At 40.4% G+C, this 6282-nt stretch overlaps 1 protein-coding gene across 3 annotated transcripts in view; it reads left to right on the top strand.

Annotated features, from left to right (window-relative positions):
* Positions 1-6282, top strand: part of FUT8 (fucosyltransferase 8) — a 353615-nt gene that overhangs the window by 79394 nt on the left and 267939 nt on the right. For all 3 annotated transcript variants that reach the window (XM_019519217.1, XM_019519216.1, XM_019519218.1), the window contains one exon: positions 5604-5697. The gene's annotated coding sequence lies outside the window, so the exon portion shown is untranslated. The remainder of the gene's footprint in view (positions 1-5603; positions 5698-6282) is intronic.

The raw sequence follows: 6282 nt of genomic DNA, 5'->3' as shown, positions 1-6282 counted from the left end.
GTGGTGCAGGCTCCTACCCTGGGGGTCTTTAAGAGGAGGTTAGATGAACATGTTGCTGGGGTCGTTTGACCCCAGTACTCTTTCCTGCCATGGCAGGGGGTCAAACTAGATGATCTACTCAGGTCCTTTCTGACCCTAGAAACTATGAAACTAAGGCTTTGCTTTACCCCATCTGTGGGTGCTTGTTATGTCTAGATTATGACTGACAAAACATCATGATTGAGTTTTATATCAGCAAACACAGCAGTGTGGAGTCCACTTCTTTGTGCAGGGAAGTGTTATTAGCATCAACCAGGGCATAGATGGTCAGTTTGAGGCAAATTGTGCAAGACCAGAGTGGAAGTCAAGCTCATGACACATACCAGTCTGTTATCCATCATGAGTCCAGGATGTCAAGCAGAGGGTCGAGATGAGGTCATGCTTAGGGCAAGCTGTGGGTCAAACGAGGAGATCTGTGATATGAACAGGGGTAATCAGAAACAGGCAAGAGGCAGGAAGAATTCTGGAGCATCAGAAAGCAGGAACATACAGGAGGTAGGAATAGGGGCAATTGGTAACAGGCAGGAGGGTGCAAGATAGGAGTTTAGAGCCAGAGGTCACAAACCAAGAATACAGAGCTGAAGTCAGAGTTAGGATCAAGTACCAGAGTAGTTTTAGTGGAGTTCCAGGCAGGCCAGGGGTACAACAAAGTAGTCTGTTGTTTAGACAGCTTGGTGTTGTCTGGTCTGGGCTGCTAAGCTGATGGGACCCTCCTCTTGTAGCCATTGGGGGTGAACTCGGCCTAGGCTCTGATACTTACTTGGAACTGGATCCCCATCCCAGCTGGGCCTAGGCTCCTTACCAGTTTACCTGTGGCAATGGTACATCTGGCATTCGGACTCAGTTGTTTGCTGTGTATTTCTGTGGTCTTCAGAACAGTGTTGTGTACCATCTTAACTGAGTTGTCTTCATCAATCATGAATGGGAGATCAGTAGTTCTGTGCTCCATTCCATCTTTTTGTGTACTGGGATTATCTGGAGATTGTCCTCTGTGGGAAATAGGTCTGTAACAAATGTCAGACCTTTTATGGCTGGGGAAGCTTCAGTCCATGCTTCCCTTTCAGATGCTTTCTGTTTTTTACTATTCATTCCATCCAAGAAGAGCACACACCAACTACAGATGCTTCCTCAGCCTAATGAAGGGTGTTTAAACCTGAAAGCTTGCTAAGAAGAGTTTTTCCAACTGTTTGAGTTGGTCTAATAAAAGATATCAGATTTACTCAAAGAACCTTGTCTGTCTATGTCCTTAGGCCAACATGGCTACAATCTGCATCCCTTTTAGATGTGTTCCTGATCTCATAGAGTCTCCAGCACACCTTTTCCACCTCTGTCTCAGTTCTTGTGTATTTGCTGAAAAGTGAGGCAAAGCTCATTCTGGCTTATCTTTCTGGACATTATGACCCAGACAGTTTTGGTATCAGGACCCACCGCATTTGCTATAGGCCCTCAGGGCACTGCCATTTGTCCTGGACCAGTACCAGTGAAAGGAGAGGGAGAGTGCTTCACCTGCACTCCCCTTTATCGTACTGGAGGCTGGATAGCTTTAGCAAATAGTGCAAGAATGTTCCATCCAAGTCGGGGACATTCTTATACACAACAGAAGGATTTTTACCAGATGTACCTAGTTGATGAAGTGAACAAAGTTCTCCTGGTGGTGGTCAAGGAATGTATCTCCACATAAGTCTCCTTTTCTTGATATATTGGACTATATGCCAGAGCTGAAGCATGCTGGATCTGTCTACAAGCTCTGTTAGGGTTCATCTGAGGGCCGTTTTGTCTCACTAATGACCCATTGAGGGCCAGTCTGTATTTTCCTCCTTGCATGCCCCTGATTTTAAGGGTCTAACTTAGATGTTAAGGGATGTGCAAGGGATCTAGTCTTGCAGAAACATCTGAACTTAGTCCTGGCAGGACAGTTGTTTGAACTCATTGGCTTATGTAATACTGTATTATGAGACTCTTCTGCTAAGCCACCTCCCCATGCTGTTTTATTATAGGTAATGTCTGTAAGGTGCCTGGAGCTTGGTGCACAGCTTTATTAAATGGTATGCCATTGTGGATGCCTTGAGGAGAGATGCTACATCTGGCAGGGTGGTGCTGCAGTACACGTTTGTTTAGGAAACTTTGAGACACCTCCACATATATGTAGACACTGCTTTGGAATCTGAAAGAGAATGTGTTTGTAGACAGTTAATTGAAGGGGAAAAATAGTTTATTTACCACTATGAGTAGCAATGGCATTACTGTTCAGGGAACTGAAAGAGTTAGTTGATTTATTAGCTCATTGTTCTTCACTCCACAGCTGTTAATCATCATCAATCCTTTTCAATGGTCGTCTTGGTCCACTAATTAAGACAGTCTTTCTTTTGATAATTTTGGAGACTCTTTAGCTCTTTTCAGACTCATGGATTCACTCAGTGGGAACCAGTCTTCAGCAGCAGCCAGGGTTTCAGGTTTAGTTAAGAAGGAAACAGAGGGTAAGTCAGCTGAAGATTTAGAGTCTGTCCCCTCTCTATTAGTTATACCTCTGGAAAGATCTTTGTTGCTTCATTCTGCCTTCCCAAAAGCAAGGTGAATGTCTTATTTTGGGGCATGTGGTATATAAGAAAATAAATTGTGAACTCTGATTACATGTAAATTTTCTGGTTTTCTCTTTGATCTGCATTACATTTTCATTTTTAGATTGATTTTTGTCTTGGAGATAGCGATTGGTTTTGTTTTCTTTGGCATGACAACAGAAATTTCTCAGAATTTTGAGAATGTTTACAATAATTTCCTCTCCACCTTAAATCATTTTAAAGAGCATTGAGTTTAATAGTGTTTAGTTTTCTCCCTTGATCCTTATAAACATTTTATATTTATGTACTAAAGTTGGGGGATGTAGATCTACTTAAGCCTGTTTAAAGAAAATAATTTTTTTATAAGGAAGTCTTGTATTAATTTTTAAAATGACGACTAAATGTGCTCATTTAATCAGAGATGTGATTAAGAATGACATTACTCTCTAACATATCCTTTTTTCTTGTTCGTTAAACATTATGAATGGCATTCGGAACAGTAATCAAAGGTTTAGGAATGAGAAAATGATTTTTTTAGTAAAATAATTTGGCACAAAGACTTGAATTTACTTTTTGAATTATGTAAAAGAATCTCTTTGTAGCATCTTAATCTGAGGTCATGAATTCAGTAAACAGTAATTATCTGAGCCTTAAAATACTACTGTAAAGTAGGCCAGTATTTAAATTGTTTTGAAGGAAAACTGAGGAAGGGTGAGACTGACTTGTTTAAATTCAGTGAATTCATGCAGTTCAACTTGAAGCTTACTTGAAGCTATTTTTGACCACTAGACTACATTGACATTGTTGTAAATCAAATCTAACTGAAATGGGCTGTTTTTAGTTGTCATTTAAAGAATTTGTTTTCTGTAGTAAATTTACCGTGTGCTTGAAGTTAAATGCATGTTTAAGTACTTTCTTGGAGAGGGAACCAAGAGTTGCTCTGCATGGAAGAATTAATTGATATCACAAATGGCCTATATGGCCTATAACGCTCTTACATCATCTTAAACTGTAATAAATACTGCAGATGATTGCTGCTTCCAAATAAAATGGAAGATTTTTTTAAAAGAGAAATGATTTTTCTTCTTTCAAAGGGATGCTTGGTTTATGAGCAGAAGATAGTTTAGAAGGCAGAAAACAGTGGATTAAAAGGTTCTGGGTTATACTTTAAAAGGGAGTTATGCATATAACCTCAGTGAATTATGAGGTGTGTATTTTATCTCCCATAAATCCCTTAAATTGCGGTCTTGTAATTATGTTTTGAATTTGCTATTGGAGATAATTTTACTAAAACATCTAGAGCTGCAGCAGTCAAGAGTTGTGGTGGTAATTTTTTGGTTTTATATGGCAGACCTGTTTTGAATCCAGGTCTTACAGTACTGGTTTTGGAGCAGTTGGAGACAGTGGGCACAACTACATGGGGAAATTAGTATGGTGCAATAAACTCCAGCACAATTCATGCTGGAGTTTATTGCTCCCAGGTGCAGTGTTTGCACACGCATCCGGGACTGCAGCACATTGAGCTGGGGCAGCGTAGCCCCAGTTAGCAGTGGGTCTGGGGGGGTCAGCCTGCCACCCCAGACCTGTTCTGCCCCATCTCTGTGTGCGGTGGAGGGTCTGGCTGGGGCACGAGGGTGCGGGGCTAGGCAGCAGGCATCCCCTACACTGTAGCATCCTTGTGCTAGTCAGCATCTACACGTGTGTTGTGGCGAAGTAAAAACTCCACTCTAGGATAGTACTTGTTGGGTAGTACTGTCCCACAGCAGAATTAGTTTACCCCAACCTACCGCATGTGTAGACAGTGATGTTTTACTGTGGAGCTAATTAGTTCCCTGCCCTCCGGACACACCTTGGACCTCTTCAGCCTCCACAACAGAAGGTTGAGAGGTGACCTTGTGGCTGCCTGTAAATTCATCATGGGGGTGCAGAAGGAAATTGGTGAGGCTCTGCTCACCAAGGCACCCCTGGGGGTTACAAGAAATAATGGCCATAAGCTAGCAGAGAGCAGATTTAGACTGGGTATTAGGAAGAACTTCTTCACAGTTAGTGGCCAAAATCTGGAATGGGCTCCCAAGAGAGGTGGTGCTCTCCCTTACCCTGGGGGTCTTCAAGAAGAGGTTAGATAGGCATCTGGCTGGTGTCATCTGAACCCAGCACACTTTCCTGCCTGTGCAGGGGTTGGACTCGATGATCTATTGAGGCACCTTCCGATCCCAACATCTATGAATAAAGCATCTTGTGTAGACACGCTCAGTGTCCTTATTTCTAAAGTGATGTGGATGAGAGTCGTGGTGTATTCAAATATTTCTGCCATGACTTCTTTGGTTGGTAGAGAAATATTTTTAATTTGTATCCTTTTAATTGAAAGGAATGAGGCTATGACCTCTGGTTTTGAGTGTGGTGGGATTTCAATGTGGACCAGTAGGAACAAGAATGTGACATGGAAGAGGGGGTGTAACTATAACCCAGAGTTCCAGAACAGTGGTGCAAGTGGCATTAGACTACACTGTGGTATAGTCCTCTTTCAATTTATGCATCAAATAGATATTTTAATTAGCTAGATTTGATTGTTTGATTTTTGGTGGCTTTATAAACACCTGATTCTTTTTGTAGGAAATCATGTTAGTTTTCCCAGACAAGAACAATTTAAAGATATTTGTACCGTTTGGGGGTAGTAAATTCAGACATTTCAAGTGATTAATACACCTATTCTCAGATACCCAGTTCATATATCCTTGAAACATTGTATTTTAAAAACTATCTTGATTTTAGAGATCTCTTTATTACAAAAAGACTTCCAACATTTTTAACTATTCTGCCAATGTTTAACTAAAAGTAGTAGAGCTGAGGGCAGTGGTCATAGTTATATCTATTTTTTAGCTTCAAGCATTATGCCACTTTGCATTTTCCAGTTACTTTGGCCTGTGACAAGGGCTTGCTGTACTACTAATAAAATGCTTTTCTTTAAATTATGACAAATGGTTTCTATCTTCCTTTTTTGGGCAGTTGACAATTTTACTGACTGCTGGACCAGAGGAGGCATTTTTTTCTCTGGGAGTCTGTCATGCAATTATATCTGCTTAATGCTACCATGGGGAAGGTAAGCTATTTTTCAGATTTATTTATTTAGTCTTAATATATGTCATTTGAAAATTGATAGTGAATGAATTGTGATTATTTACAATTTGGCATACATGTTCAAATGTACAGTCATAAGATACTTTGAAATAGAACTTTTGCTGTGTGAAAGCTGCATATAATTTATAATTATACCCTGGGCAGAAAAAGACTTTTTAAAAAACGTATTCTGTAAATATGCATAGCCTGTATACAAAGAACCCTGTTACTGATTTTAGGTAACCATAGTTAACATCTAATTGACATTTTAATGGAAATTAGCCTGTCATACATTGGCAAGTAATTATTGCGTAGGATTAAAGAAACAATCTTAGTGTCCTAAGCAAAATAGTGACTTTTTTGTTACTTTTAACAATAAGTTATAGTTTCTAGGGACCTGTATTGTTGAACAGAATGCTAAGGACTTTTGCCGGATATCCTTTCTAAATACAGAGAATTGCATAATCAAATGTGCATGTTAGGCAGAAGCCCATCATTGTGGATTGGCTACAGCTGTGGTTCTCAACCTTTTAGAGGCTTGAGCAGGGCCATCCATAGGATTGGCCCC

Source organism: Gavialis gangeticus, unplaced genomic scaffold (assembly GCF_001723915.1).
Source record: "Gavialis gangeticus isolate Ggan-Ray unplaced genomic scaffold, GavGan_comp1, whole genome shotgun sequence".
NCBI classification, from domain to species: Eukaryota; Metazoa; Chordata; order Crocodylia; family Gavialidae; genus Gavialis; species Gavialis gangeticus.
Note: the sequence above shows the minus strand (reverse complement) of the source record. Positions and strands in the feature narration are given on the sequence as shown.